This window comes from Lycorma delicatula, chromosome 10 (assembly GCF_047948215.1).
Source record: "Lycorma delicatula isolate Av1 chromosome 10, ASM4794821v1, whole genome shotgun sequence".
Lineage (NCBI taxonomy): Eukaryota > Metazoa > Arthropoda > Insecta > Hemiptera > Fulgoridae > Lycorma > Lycorma delicatula.
Window position 1 is genome coordinate 22124263 of NC_134464.1, and position 17060 is coordinate 22141322.

The 17060-nt window shown below is 32.3% G+C and overlaps 1 protein-coding gene across 1 annotated transcript in view; it reads right to left on the minus strand.

The window, feature by feature from the left end:
- LOC142331769 (uncharacterized) overlaps positions 1-17060 on the minus strand; it is a 46735-nt gene that overhangs the window by 23081 nt on the left and 6594 nt on the right. The window lies entirely within an intron of this gene.

Below are 17060 nucleotides of genomic sequence, written 5' to 3' on the forward strand. Positions count from 1 at the left end.
TTCTTCAACCGCTTTGAGAAAGGAAACTTTGAGATTCTTTGAGGAAACTTTAAGAAAGGGTTTAGTCATAATCGTATACGGTTATCGTATCGGATGGGTGATATAGCTTAAACACTAAGTGTATCGCATTTTAAAGCGTATCTTTCGTTTACTATTATTTTGAGATCGCCTACCGAATCGCTTCTGTATGAGACACGATATTATAGTAAATTCTATAATAAAATTTCCTGTAATATTTTTTCTCGATTCCCAGAAAAACGTCGGATGATTTCATAAAGAAATACTTTTAAATTATATTTTCCATTAAATACATCTTAAATGAGGTTTGATTTCACGATCAAACATTTTGGAGATAAACGTAGTAGTAATCCTTTGAAAATTACAATGTATATATATATATATATATACGAGGTGCAACAATAAAGTAATGAGACTGATGTGAAAAAAAAAAGTTGCTTACCGTTTTAGTCATGTTTAGTGTTGTCTTTTTCAAACTAGTTCCCCTCTGATTGCACACACTAATTCCAGCGCTTCTGCCACTGATGGTAACAATTCTGGAACTCAACTTCTGTAATATCCTCAAAGACCCTCGTCACAGCTTTTTAGACATCTTGTGTTGTTTGAAAATGGTGTCCCTTGACCGCCATTTTGACTCTTGGAAATAGAAAAAGGTCGCACGGAGCGATATCTGGTGAATAAGGTGGCTGTGGTAGTACTGAAATTTGTTTTGAGGTTAAAAATTGCTGTACCGACAGAGCGGTATGGAATGGCGCATTATCGTGATGCAGAATCCAATTATCAGCGATGTTGGCACGGACACGAACTCGTTTACGAAGTCTTTCTAAAACTTCTTTGTAGAAATATCGGTTAACTGTTTGTCCGGGAGGCACCCGCTGTTTATGAACAATTCCCTTGGAATCGAAGAAGCACACAAGCATGCGTTTCACTTTTGACTTCGACATGCGAGCTTTTTTTAGTCTGGGTGATCCCTTTGAGCACCATTGCGAACTTTGGCGTTTTTTTTCTCTGGATCGTATTGAAAAAACCAACCTTCATCACCAGTATAACACGTCTCAACAAATCTGGATTGATTTCCGTTTGCTCTAACAGATCGGCTGCCTCATTTTCCCGTGTTTCTCGCTGTTATAGTGTGAGATTTTTGGGGACCATTTTTGCACAAATCTTTCTCGTACCAAGATCTTCAGTTAATATTAGACGAACCGTTTCTCGATCGATGTTGAGTTCTTCTGCGATCATTTTCACGGATAATCTTCGATCAGATCGTACGATTTCACCCACCCTGGTCAAGTTGACATCTGTCCGTGAGGTTGATGGTCGTCCACTGCGGTCTTCATCTTCAACATTCGTTCTGCCTTCACTAAAAATTTTATGCCACCGAAAAACTTGAGCTCTTGACATAACCTCCTCTCCAAAAGCCTTCTGAAGCTTACCGTAAGTTGTCGTCGTGTTTTCACCCGATTTAACTCAAAAAGAAATGGCATACCGTTGCGCAATATTTTGCGGTTTCATTTCTATGACGAGAGACACAAACACGTCTTCACTTATTACAGCACAACTCACGACTAAGCAGTTGCATCAATGTGCCGCTTAGACTAGAAGTAGCTTATAGACCAAGGTCAAAGATAGTGTGCCTACGCAAGCTGCAGGATTGCCACATCTTGCAAAGAAAAATCAGTCTCATTACTTTAGTGTCGCAACTCGTGTGTATATATGTATATATATATTTCTTTAAATTAATTTTGATCGTATTTTTCGTTAAATTTTTTTTACCGGAATTCTTAGAATGGATTCCAGAGCCTCTATTAATAAAAAATAATAATTTCCTATTAACGATGCTTTAATTTAATTTAATTAAACGAATTTAATTTAATTGCTTTAAACGAAAATTTAATTTTCGTCAATTCAAATATTTCTGCAAAAATTAATCACCGAAAATATACTAAATTACTAAGCGAAAATTAAAAATAAATTTTGTTTTCTACAAAAAATAAATTTTTTAAAGTAAAAATAAAAAAAAATAATAAGTCTAAACAATTTTTAAAGAAAACTACAATCTAAAAAAAAAGTAAAACACCGTTTTACTTCCTTGAACTAAATATTGTAATCGTAAAAATTTCTGTTTTCAGATTTCAAGGGGAATATCCATTTTGACCATCCCTGAATCCATTTTGACTAGTTTCGGCGTGACGTCTGTACGTACGTATGTATCTCGCATAACTCAAAAACGATTATCCGTAGTATGTTGAAACTTTGAATTTAGAACTGTTGTAACATCTAGTTGTGCACCACCCATTTTGATTGCAATCGACTGGACAAAAACTGTCGAAAAAAATTTGGATTTTGAACTTTTCTTAACTGCAGGTATAAGGCCCCATTGAGAGCTTTTCAACGGTATATCGCAAGTGGTACTTATTTTCATTGGTTCCGGAGTTATAGCCAAAAAATTTTAGTTAATGAAATATTTGGATCTTAAAAAGGGGAATGCACGTCGGTTCAAATTAGACTTAATCTCCTTTTTTTATTTCTAGCTTTTTTTTTTTAATTACATATATTTATTTATTAATAATTATTAATATCTGATTGTAAACAAAATTTACAATAAATAGTAATTCAATAATAACAATAAAAAAAAAATTAAAAAATAACAGAAGTTATTAATGAAGTAAAATGTTATGTACTTTTCATTTATAAAAAATAATGTGTATATGTAATTTAATAGGGGTACAAGGAAGTCATGTGGTGTCCACATCAGATTTTTGAAAAGTTATTAAAAAGATTTAACTTTTAGATATCTATACCAAATAAAAAAAATACAAAACTTAATTAGCCCTTTACATTCGCAACGAGTTAAAAAATTTTAAAATGAAGTTAATAAGCTTTTTAGTTACATACATTACAGGATATATATATATATTATATATATATATATATATATATATATATATATATATATATATATACATATATATAAATTTAAGAGCAAAACATATTTTATTTATTTTGTAATTGTTCATTTATTTCAGATATGGTGAATTTTACAAAATCCTCTGTTTCTACGAAAAAAAGCTCGTAATGTCAATAATGAAAGTAAATGCGACAAAGATGTGTGAAAAAACAAATTAAATGCATAGAAAACATTTGTAGACTGCTGCCAAGCGTAAAATAAGGCTACCTATAATACGAGTGGCGAAATATCTATTATTCTAATGCTAAGTATTCTAACTGACTTCATTAAGTTTCTTTTTGAAAATACTTCCAATATTACGACTACATGCTATACGCGCGCGCGCAGGCGCACACACTTCTTATGGTTATTTTTTTTATAATTATTTATTTAGTTCTGAAGTAATTTCGATTGTAATGTGGAATATTATCATAGTCTGTTTCTGTATGTTTGCTTTTAATATCCTAGTCGTTAGGACTAAGTATACTTAGTACCAAGTATAAGCACACGTAGGAATTTGTACTGATTTTTATAATTTTACTAGTTTAACAGATATTTCTGGGATTTATTTTTATTGAATTTCTATCGATAAAAAAATAAGTAGGTCATAATTTTAATATTTTTTTTTTTTTTTAAATTTAACACTAATATAAGAAATACTACTTTCTTCTCATGAAACAACTATGGTCATAAACCCGGTGGAAATTGGTAGCGTATGAAAAGGTGCCATGCCTCACCGTGATTCAGACCCGGGACCTCCACACCTCAGCTGATTTTGAAGTCGAGAGTTCTAAGGTTCAAATCCTGGTAAAGGCAGTTTTATATCGATTTGAATACTAGATGGATACCGGTGTTCTTTGGCAGTTGGGTTTCAATTAACCACACGTCTCAGGAATGGTCGACCTGGGACTGTACAACACTACACTTCATTTACATTTATACATATCATCCTCTGAAGTAATACCTTATGGTTGTTCCAAAGGCGAAATAAAAAAAAGGACTTCGCACGAAATGCCTAGACGCTACTTACTCAACGACGGAGATCAGCAGAATTACATTTTGCCCTATACAAGTGTTAAGAAAGTGAACAATATCTAACAACTGTTTTAGTATAGATAAATTATTTATTTTAATGGAATTATGAATTTAATTGAGACCTAAATAAAAAGGAAAAGTAATTTTCATTTCTTCTAATCTACCTTCATTTTTTTATCGAATATTATTTGTTAACTTAATGGAAATGTGCTGATGATTTATAAATAACTTTTATATTTATTTGAAAAATAATAATTTAATGAAATAATATCAGTTTTAAAAATAATAATAATAATAATATATTTTATGTGAGTGTATTACAGAGATATTAGATATTTATATGATAATTATTTTTATAATGCCATTAACTATTTTATCTTCACTTATTACGGTATATTATTCAGTCTGTAACTCTTCTCTCTTTTAAAATCTCTCCAGGATTTCCGGTAAGAGACGCGCGCATACATACACACACACACACACACACACACACACACACACACACACAGAGAGAGAGAGAGAGAGAGAGAGAGTAAGAGTGAAAGAGTGGAGTTGAGTTATGCTAACCGCAGGTGAATACAACGTAAGTGGTCATGAGTCTTATACCTGTAACGAAATGAGCTAACTATGTACAACATAATTTATATGTTTGCTTAAGGCATTTCACTATGGTTTTTTAATTTTTTCTCCTAACTTAATAAATTTCTTTTTAAAACAATATATATTGCGTTCCATAAATGAAAATTAATTATATTTAAATATTTTTATTACCGATACAGATGATGGATGGGCACAGGTGGTTTACTGCACCCCCTCTTCACTAAATACCAGGTTATCGATCGATGTCTCCTAATTTCACGATCGAAAGGGGCTTCTTGACCTTTAATTAATTATAAAAATAAAAACTGTCGATAATCTTGGACTTAAAATCGTAGACCACGTGTGAGGTTTGATGATCAATCTGACGTGACTACAAATAGTATGTATGATACTTTTTATATCACACATTAACAATCTGAAAACATAAGAACGGCTTACTGAATGCATCAGACTGATATCAGCTGCTATACTTATATCATAACAGAAAATTTGTAGATGAAAATACAAAATAACAAACAATATATCCTTTTTGTAATAAATTTGAAAAAAGATATATATCTAAAAAGGAGCTTACAAAGTAAAATTCACTTATATCTAAAACCAGATGACTATTTAGACTCCTAAATGACCATTATCATTAGAAACACAGATATCTTCGAAAGTATGCAGCACATAGGAAAAAAGTAAACAGTAAGAGAAAGATAATTTATTTATAAAAAAACAATTATTTTAATTTTATTTTATATTTAATCTCATATTTAAAAAAATGACATTGATAATATAGTTCTGAAAATCAAAACGGGTACTTCGAAATTTTCCAGAAAAACTTGCGTAACTTTTAATAACTATATCCGAAACGTACAGAGTGATTCAGATGGAAATAGAAATAATTTTGAAACTGATTACACAGTTTGAAATACAGTAAAGATTTCTTACAAACATGTCCGAGAACGCTTTTTTATCGAGTTATAGCTAACGAAAAATTTCGACAGGATTTCAGTTCCACCGTACAAATGGTCATACTGAAATTTTTGTTATTTAAAGAGTAAATATGATGATTTCTATGTTTACTGACCTGAAAAATCGAATAAAAAGAATCCCAGAACTCTATCTACCATAGTTTTCATGATATTCATCGTAAAACCGAAAGATTTGGTGACCGAAAATAATTTTTTTTTTAGATTTTTTTAGATTTTTTAAGTACAATAATTTTGTTACATGGCTAATAAACGTGTAAATTTTATTATCAAAATTTGAAAAGAATTAAATTTGGGAAAGATTCGTGTAGTAAGTGTACGAAAAAACAAAACTTAACAGAAAAATATTATGAATTTGTAGAAATTAAAAAATCTAATGTGGACCACATGATTTCCTTGTACTCGTATTAAATTACACATAGACATTTTTTTCAAAATGGAAAGTACATAAAATTTTATTTCTATAACAACTTCTGATATTGTTTTTGTTTTATTTTATTACTGAATTATTATTTTATTTTATTTTTTTACAATCACAGGTTATATTATTAATAATTATTACAGGTTTATTAATAATTATTACAGGTTTATTAATAATTATTAATAAATCAATATACTTAAATTAAAAAAAAAAGTTAAAAAAAAATGAGATGAAATCGGATTTGAACCGATGTGCCTTCCCCATGTAAGATCCAAATATTTCATTAATTAAAATTTTATTTGGCTATAACTCCGGAACCAATGAAAATAACTACTACTTATATATAACGCTGATAAACTCTCAATGACGGCTTATTACTGCAGTTAAGAAAAAGTCCAAACTCCAATTTTTTTTTTGATTTTGGGCTTTTTTGGATACTTCTGGTCCAGTCAATTGTAATCAAAAAGGGAGGTGCATAATTAGATGTTACAACAGTACTAAATCCAAAATTTCAATCTCCTACGGCTAATTGTTTTTAAGTTATGCGAGATACATACGTTCGTTCAGACGTCAAGCCGAACTAGTCAAAATGGATTCCAAGATGGTCAAAATGGATATTTCCGTTGATATCTGAAAACCGAAATCTTTTGCGATCACAGTATTTCCTATACTTCGTACGAGGAAGTAAAAAACAATTATTTCTAGTAGAATAAATTTAGATCGTGAAAATTTACGTTGGCAACACTATATGCTTCAAAGTTAATTTGAGTACTACTCATTGTATAAAATTGTTGTTACGTGTTAATATAATCGTTAGGCGGTTTAGTTGTTTTTGACGTAATTTTTATGTGTTTAATTATTTTTGTTTGTTGTACTTTAAACTACACCTACATTTTTCCAATTGAATCTGAATTTAAAAAAGTGAAATTCTGTTTTGAATTTTTTGTTTTTAAAACAGCCATGACTTGCAGAATACCCTGATACAGTGGCGGCTGTAGCCAAAATTATTAGGGATGCTGGGCCAGAAAATTTTTTTGTGGGGCTTTTCAAGGTCATGGTTGAAGTTTTCTGTAAAATAAAAGAACCGAAAAAAAATTAATTAAATAAAATATCTGGAAGCAGAATAATAATCTAATTCTACACTTTATTGTAGAATTAGTATCCATTCAAGGATACGGTACACGGTTTTTAAGCACAATGTGCTTAAAAACCGTATTCGGGTTAACCGAATAAATAATAAAATGTCAATACAGATAATATATTTTAGTATTATTAGATAGAAAATAACTTAATAAAATGTCCTTCGTTTCTTTTACCCGTTAGCCTCCGGCAATTACCTTTCAAATAATACTTCAGAGGATGATATGAATGAGTGTAAATGAAGTGTAGTCTTGTGCAGTCTCAGTTCGACTACTCCTGTGATGTGTGGTTAATTGAAACTCAACCACCAAAGAACACCGGTATCCACGATCTAGTATTCAAATCCGTGTAAAAATAACTGACTTTACTAGAACTTGAACGCTGGAACTCTCGATTTCCAAATCAGCTGATTTGGGAAGACGCGTTCAGAATTAGACCAAGCCGATGGGTTAATAAAACATCCTAAAACACTCTAGTCCAACGGTGCTTCATTTAAATTTCTATGTACACAGAAACAAATAATTAGTTTTTACTAATTACAGAAACAATTAGTTTTTTAGTAATTACCTTCTCTTTCGCCCTTCCAGCGTATTTTTGACAGATTTGACGATCAAAGAGCCTTTGCTTTCCGCTATCTTCTTATCACTACTGAAAAAAACAACTAAACCGCTTTCATATTCCTCCCACCGATTAAACTAGAAAAGGGAACGAACAAGGAACGTTCCATACGCACACGGAGTAACAAAAAACTACCTTTCACCAGCATGTCAGGGTCGGCACTGCGGGAGAGACAGTGCTCTCTCTTCATCGCAGCCTCGTGAACAGCTTACTATATGGGCATGCACACAACAACCAAACACCACGCCGCTAGAACTGTAAAGCGCACAGTTCCATACAAAGATTTTTGTATCTTTTTCATAAAATGAGAGATGGTTACTCACATTAAGCTTAAGAATTATATATTGTACAAGTATAAAGAAAGAATTAAAGAAAAAAGGACTTATTATATTAAATGTTATCGATAATATCAAGTGGAAATAGGGGATGCTGCAGTTCCACAGTGCTTATACGCGAGTTGCCATTGCCCTGATATGATCTTTGAAGGAATTTCACTTATTTTAAATTCAGACTTCAGAACAAAAAGTGCCATCTTCCAATGCCTGAATCATTCTGTTTATACATATATATATATACGTAAGAACTATCGCATGAAAATAAACAAGAACAAAACAAAAGTAATGAAATGTAGTAGAAATAACAAAGATGGACCACTGAATGTGAAAATAGGAGGAGAAAAGATTATGGAGGTAGAAGAATTTTGTTATTTGGGAAGTAGAATTACTAAAGATGGACGAAGCAGGAGCGATATAAAATGCCGAATAGCACTAGCAAAACGAGCCTTCAGTAAGAAATATAATTTGTTTACATCAAAAATTAATTTAAATGTCAGGAAAAGATTTTTGAAAGTATATGTTTGGAGTGTCGCTTTTTATGGAAGTGAAACTTGGACGATCGGAGTATCTGAGAAGAAAAGATTAGAAGCTTTTGAAATGCGGTGCTATAGGAGAATGTTAAAAATCAGATGGGTGGATAAAGTGACAAATAAAGAGGTATTGCGGCAAATAGATGAAGAAAGAAGCATTTGGAAAAATATAGTTAAAAGAAGAGACAGACTTATAGGCCACATACTAAGGCATCCTGGAATAGTCGCTTTAATATTGGAAGGACAGGTAGAAGGAAAAAATTGTGTAGGCAGGCCACGTTTGGAATATGTAAAACAAATTGTTAGGGATGTAGGATGTAGAGGGTATACTGAAATGAAACGACTAGCACTAGATAGGGAATCTTGGAGAGCTGCATCAAACCAGTCAAATGACTTAAGACAAAAAAAAAATATAAAAAAAAATATGATATCAAAATAAAACAAATATTCATAAATATACATTTACGAAGGTTGTTTAACAACTAAAGAGACAATTGATTGTAGAAAAATTACTTATTCAGTGACAATGAAAGTGCTATATATTCATCGTAATCCCTTGCTACACTTAGCTGTTTGTCCCATGTTTATCTGAGCTGTCATGTTCTTATATTAAAGAATTGTTCACCTTGATGTCATTCTTTAACCCCATTTTTGAGCCAGCTCATTGTTGAAAATAAAAAAATAATATGACAGTGTTAGATCGTTACTATAAGGTAGACATGGTAATACCTCCCGACGATTTCCGACGATTTAAACAGCTTCCCGTGTCTTTTCAGCGGTATGGAGCGGGCATCATCATGTAGATGAATTACCCCTTCAGAGTGACAACCAGAACGTTTCCTTCTAATTGCGGTTTTAAATTTATTATACAAGAATTTACCTTCCGCTAAAAATCGTTATCTAAATTCCGTTCAAATTTGAATTTTGGGTAGCTTTTTGGGTTTGAATTGACTACCTTAGAACCGATCTTGCACGTTTTTCGGTAATTCAGTTTATCATGGATAATGAAATGGACAATTCCAATATATGAATTATAAATTTCACCAATTTCCAAAATTTTTATGCATCTCTCTTTGTGAATAAAATAATTAATGTGATTTTGCAAAGCGTTAGTCGAAACTTCCACCGGACTAATGTAATTTCACAACTTACGTAGAATAATTTTGCTTGTACGATCGGCAGAATGGTGTAGCCGCAGGGCTTAACGCACCAGGTACCAAGTCAACCCGGTAATCGAGTTCGAGACCCAGCCAGAACGAGTTACTTTTATACAATTTAAATATTATTGATTTATTTAATTCTACCGGTCACCTGTGATGTCCCAACATAGCAAACGACTACAACAATATTTTTTGGAGTGACGGAGCGATTTTGCAAAATCTTTTTTTTCAAATATTGTTATTTTTTAATTGTTAACAAATGCGCCTATGAAAAAATATGACTTTAATTAGGAAAAATCGAGATACTGAGGGTGACCTTCCTCTACAACCTCACCCTCTTGATCTTTTAAGTTGAAAACTTAATGGCATCCGTGCCTCATATACAGAAGTAATCTGACCAAATTTGGTCAAAATAGGTCCATTATTTCTGGAGATATAAGCTGATTTAGAGGTCAACACCGAACACACACACACACGCGTACATACGAACATTATCATCCGGAAAATTTCCATCCGGTTTTTTTGGGTTCCTTAGGAGTGAAAAAGTCAAGATCCGGTGAAAACCGCAATGCCCAAATCGGACCGATTACAATACTTTCCCTTCTAGAGCTATAGCTCTGCTATAGGGCTATCTAGACGGGAAAGTAATAGAACTACCAAAATCCATTTCCATAGATACTGTTACCAATGGAATAAATTTTCATAAACTCTTTTACGCAATGTAGTAGGGCGGTAAAAGTAAAATTAACGTACGTATTTAATAATCCGAACTCGGTTAGTAATAATTTTAATATCGATGAATTTTCAAATTAAATATTTATTTATGCATAAACGAATTCTAGTTACACAGTATTACTTCATAATGATATTGAAATAAATTAAGCTATAATAAATTCATCCACACGTGTAACTCACGTTTAAAATCAAGGTTAAATTACTTTTGTAAACATTACATTTATGAGACATAAAATTCATTCGGTTCACCTTTTCCTTCATTAAATACCATTAAAATCATCATTATGGAATTTTATTATCTACGATCGGAAAAAAAACGTGAATCGTAGTAGCGTAAAGTGTAAAGCGTGAGTGTATTTAATGTTATTGTGTACCATAGATATCGTTTAAACGTGATGTACTTGAAAAAATCGTGCATGAATTTACCATTAATTCAATCAATTATTATTAAATTCTATAATTAAGTGAAAATCAACCTAGAGTGAATAACGAGAGTAATCGCAGTATATTTTTAATCGTTCGATATTACGTAAGAATAATTTATACGATAATATTTAAATAATAATAATAAATTATTATAGTCACAATAATATGAATAACTTTTGATCAAGGTTAACACTGAAATTTTAAAATGTTTTAATTCAATAATATTTTTACCTATCTGGTAATCAAAGCATTATTAAATAGACGATTTTTGAAAACAATTGAACCGATTCCCAAAAACCAGAAAAAAAAATTGCAATGAAAAATAAATCCCACTATGCCCCAATATAATCTTTGAAACTTATTTTTTGAAATTGCGTCAAATTTTAAATGAATTACGAATAAGTATTGCAAAATTTATGATAGTAATACATTAATATTAAATGGGTTTCAAGGTTAGTAATTATACTACGCAGCTTTATTTAATATAAGATCTCGACTTCAGAAGTAATATGCAATACTTTTCAATTAATGTATGGCAATTTATAAAATTCGTAATCCGTATCTAATTCATTTAAAATCAGGCACCGACTTAATAAAAATAAATTTCAAAGATTGCATTGAGAACGTGATGAAAAATTACTTTCTCCTTATTCAGTGAAATATATATTTAATTTTTTCATTCTTTTTCGAATACGTTTAATTTTTTAAAAATCTGATGTGGGTATCATATAACTTCCTTATACGCCTCTTAAATTACATATTCACATTTTTAAAAGTACATAAAATTTTATTTCAATAATAATTTCTGATTTTTTTTAGATTTTTTTTTTTTTGCTTTATTGTAATTATTGAATTATTATTCATCATACTTTTTTTTTTTTAGAATCAGAGGTTAATGTAATAATTATTAATAAATCAATATATTTAAATTAAAAAAAGAGTTTAAAAAGAAAAAGAAGGAAATGAAGTCGAATTCAAACCGATGTAACTTCCCTTGTAAGATCCAAATATTTCATTAATTAAAATGTTATTTGGTTATACCTCTGAACCCAATGAAAATAAGTACTACTTATAATATATCGTTGAAAAGCTCTCAATGAGAAATTATTACTGAAGTTAAGAAAAAGTCCAAAATCCAAATTGTTTTGGATTTTGTGGACATTTTTGGTCAAGTCGATTGCAATCAAAAGAAAAGGTGCACAACTAGATGTTACAACATGCTACGGCTAATATCGTTTTTTAGTTATGCGAGATACGTACGTACGTACAGACATCACGCTGAAAATGGATAGTCAAAATGGATTCAGGGATGGTAAAAATGGATATTTCCGTTGAAATATGAAAACCGAGATTTTTCGCGATTACAATACTTCATTTACTTCATACAAGAAAGTAAAAATGCTTTTATTATTTTTGTAACAACTTCGATACGGAAATATGGGCAGGTCTACAAGAGAGGCTGCGTAAGAGAAAAGAATGTTTCCTTGAAACAAAACAGGCAGGTTCAAAACCACTTTGAACATTCGTAAGAAAGGGTGCAATATTTTTGCAATAAGTATACCGGGTATATAAAGAAGAATATCGGAATTTTAATTTGTTATAATATCTATTGGATGAGGTATACCGTCCTGATTTAAGGCTAGAATCAAAGAAAAAAGGACAGTTTAAGTAAAATCATGGACGTAAATTGATTTTTTATCTTTCCGGTTGACAGCCCCACTAGCAAAGATGAGGACTCGTGAGAAGAAATCCTTCTGTTTTTTGAAGTTTTCTAAATGTGAATCTATTGTTACAGTTCGACATACTTTCCGTAGAAACTTTAATTTTGATCCTCCGGGTGACGCAATAGCATTTTTCAATAGCATACTAGGTTTGAAATGAACGGATATTTGTGTCAAAGGGAAGTGTATAGGATGACCGAGGATATCTAAAGAGAATGTTGAACGTTACAGATAGTCTTTCCTGTGTGGTTCTAAAAAAATCGTTAGTAAGGCCGGCCGCGAACTAGCGATACCTGTCAGCGTGAAACGTTTTAAAGAAACGCTTATATTTGCGTCCGTACTCTTTACAGCTGTTACAGACTTAGAACCCTACCGTCGACTACGCTGTGCATACGATTTCGCGATTGAAACGTTATAGCATGAAGATTACAATTTTCTAGATCGTACTGTGTTTACTGATGAGTTAACACATAATGTCCATATCTAGAATCAGGAAATCCCGTTGAACTTTTACAATACGAAAGAGAATTTTCAAAATTAAATGTTTTAAGTGAAACCCCGTTCTTTTTCATTAAAGTAAACGTAACAGGAGGTTTTAATTTGGATATGCTGCATAAATAGCACCTCTTTTCTAGAGTATAAAATTGACCAGAGAGTTTTATCTGGCAACAAGATGGTGCGCCTTCTCACCGGCACAACTCTTTACGGGACAAGGTGAACGACGTTTTTCCCAAATACTGAATAACCACAAGACCAATCTGTCGGGATAACATTCCCTTCATATACAGATTAAATATACATTTTAATTTTTATGTATTTAATCTTGTGTCATTTATTTGTAAAATAATAATATGTACAAGTATGTCACTACACTCATATCTACTATAAAATATTTATTTTAATAGGTTTTATTGTTAAATAATTGACATTTATGAAAAACTTATCTAAATAATAACAACTGCATAGATCGGAGTTTTTCATCATATCCTTTTTTTAATGGTCCAATACCGCTCAAAAAATAAGTGGAACCACCGTTGTTGGGTCATTCTGTATTATTGTTTAAAAAAAAATTTTCATCCAAATTAGTGTCTTAGTGGAAAGTTATGTTCGGACAAAAAAAAAATATTTATATTTATATATATATATATATATATATATATATATATATATATATATATATATATATATATACATATACGGGTCGAATTGAGAATCTCCTAACTTGGTTAAAAAAATTAAGCTTATGCCCCCAGATCGCATCACTTTTTTTGTAATTACACAATAAGAAATAAATAGGTTTTTCATTAAAAAGATTTTCAAATTCCCCTAGATAAGTATTTATTAAGAAACTTTTAGTTGAACAGAAAAAATGTATAAACGTACAAGGATGAATAAAGGGTTCATAAAATTTTAACAATGTGCTGAAGTTACAAAACGTTCATGAGCCCCCGCCCCGCTGACAGACCAAAGTAGCCGACCTGATAACTTTCTCTTAAATACAATGGAACTTAATTCATTAAATCATTATATATATATATATATATATATATATATATATATATATATATAAATAATGATTTACTGAATAACCTATTTAATTCAATTTGGTGTATCCTGCTTATGTTCTTATGGAATATTTATTTTCCTTAATCGATCAAAAGTAGTTTTTTTTTATATACGAACATGTACTGTAATTTTTTTTTAATGAAAATCTATCCAAGATGTATAATTTTTTAATACGTTAATTAGTTCGTCGTGTGTGTACAGAAGTGTTATCTTCCATGAAGATTTTCTAAAAATCATAATGCCTTTTTTAGTTAGCAACAAAATACAAAGTTTTAGAAGAAAGGACTTGAAATTTATTGCTGAATACGTTTGAGTTGAGATACCCATGAAGGATGGTTAAAATCTTTTAGAAATCATTTTTGAACCCTGACACCCGTCCTGAAGAATTGAACAGATATTTCAATCGGAGGTGCAGTGAAACTGATTTTGAGTGAAGAAAATCACAGAATTGTGATGTTAGATGATCTCAACGTGCTAGAACGCCGTTTACTGGCGACCACCGTCGTGTCTTCGCTTATGTATGCCGTTCCGGCCTGTTGGCGCTCTATCGCCATCAGGCGCAACAAAGAGAGACTGGCAAGGACGCACAGGTGTGTGCTCCTAGGTGTTGTGTCCGCATACAGGACAGTGTCCTATGCCGCCCTGTGCGTGTTATCGGGTACACCTCCTATTGACCTAATCGCAAAAAAGAGGGTGGAGAGGGCACAAGGCAAGCCAGAACAAGAGGTCAGGGATGCTGTTTATAATATCTGGCAGGAAAGATGGTCGCAGGAAGCTGTGGGTCGATGGACGAGAACCCTCATCCCTAACATCAAGCCATGGTTGTCGAGAAGATTTGGTGAGGTTGATCATCACCTATCGCAGCTTTTTACAGGACATGGTTCCTTCAATAACTACCTGCACAAAATAGGCAAGAGAGAAGAGCCAATTTGCAACTACTGCAACGAGATAGATGATGCTGAGCACACCTTTTTTGAGTGCAATAGGTGGGACACACTTAGACATAGTAAGGCACTCACAGGTATAACTCCAAAGACAACAATAGACTACATGCTAAGAAGCGAGTCAAACTGGAATAATTTTGCTAGTTTTGTTAGACAAGTTGTTGTACAGAAATACTCCGATGAGAGAAGACAAGGTGTTGGCTAGAATAGGACTGGGTGGACAGCCTTGCTGGTGAGGTCCAGCATGCTGCGGTGTGTTGGCACTGATGAGCCACCAAGAACTCCACAGGTAACAGTCAGGTAACAGCACACTGAATACTGAAGGGACCCGGCGCCACGTCGCGGCGAACTGGGTCTGGCGTGGTGTCCAAAAGGGCAATATTAATAAAGAACTCTCAAAAAGAGCTAACCGGTAGGCCGACCTGCCATGCCGGTATATAGCCGGTAGGTGGGGAGGCCTATTTGAGTTTAAAGACACTCCCCTGGGCGGCGTAATACCAACAAGTCGGTCCGGCCCAGGGGAGCTGAGAGAAATAAAAAACGTGCTAGAAATTGATTGGAATAATCTCTCCCTTATGCCAGGTATTCATTATTATGAGAAGGAAAAAATAAAGTCCTTTTTGAGTTTATGCATGATAATAGGTTTACACTGATGTACTTTACATTTTTCTGAGTTATCCTTCGATTTTGGATCTTACATTGTCTAATGTGGATTGTTTTCTTTTGGAACACCTTCAAAGAAAACGTGGATCAAGCAACTCAATGATGATAAAAAAAAAACCGCAGGCTAAACCTTAATGAGGCCAAGACAACAGCCATGGATCACTATACATGGAAGCGTCTTGTTAGTGAAAACAGATAACCATTGGCACCCACTGAAACCGGTGCCAAAAGTACAGACTTAGGAGTCGATCCAATCCAAATGCCAGCTAGGAATCAAAAGAAGAAGAAGAAGAATATGCATGTAAGTGTGGGCAAGGATGTAGACCATCTAATTTTTTCAGTGCAATAGTATAATAGTTTCAGTTCAGTGCAATAGTTTTTTCACCCTTGTGCAATTACAATGCATGTTTATGTTGAAAAGGTTGTACTTACTAACTGTAAAAGACCAACTTAAGATTATTCTAGATGAGTAACCTCGGTTTGTTCATTCAAGAATGAATGAATAAGAACATGCGAGGAATATAAGGTTCAGAAATTTTACTGCCTGGCTTTCCAGGGAACTCATTAAGTGTGCCTTAAGAAACAAATAACCGGTAAAAATTATACAGAAACAGAGTTAATCGTTTTCTATAATGAGTTTGATGTATTAAAAAAAGGATTAAGGATCTATTAAGAAGAGATGCCTTTGAGAGAGCAAGAAGGTAGAGAATGAACTGTAAATAAAGCACACCTTCTAAAATATGTTAAATCCTTTCTGAAGGATTCTTGTGCAGTAGGTTCAATTAAGATCCAAGACAGGATTATACAAGATGGAAAAGAATTTGATAAGCATTTCCCAACAGCCTGTTACTAATGTTGAAGCACGCTTAATAATGAAGAGGGCCATCTCATTTCGGAAACCATAGGCATTCCGGATAATAAAATCTTGGGATGTATTGCGAGGTTTATAGGATGATTTGAGGCTGTTAGTGACCGTCTTGATTTTTACATTGTATTTTATATGAATATACACGTATCGCACTTGACATAAGATTTAAGATAGGCGTACAGTGGCTACTATTTTAGATTTATTTTCTCAAACTAGGTACTTTGTTTATGAACTGTTAAGGATTAATTACATATGTTCACATGTATATGAACGTATAATTGTTTTACAATTAAACTTTATTTTACGTGTGTACTTATAGATTATTGCAGCATATTAATGTTTTTATTATTTTTCAG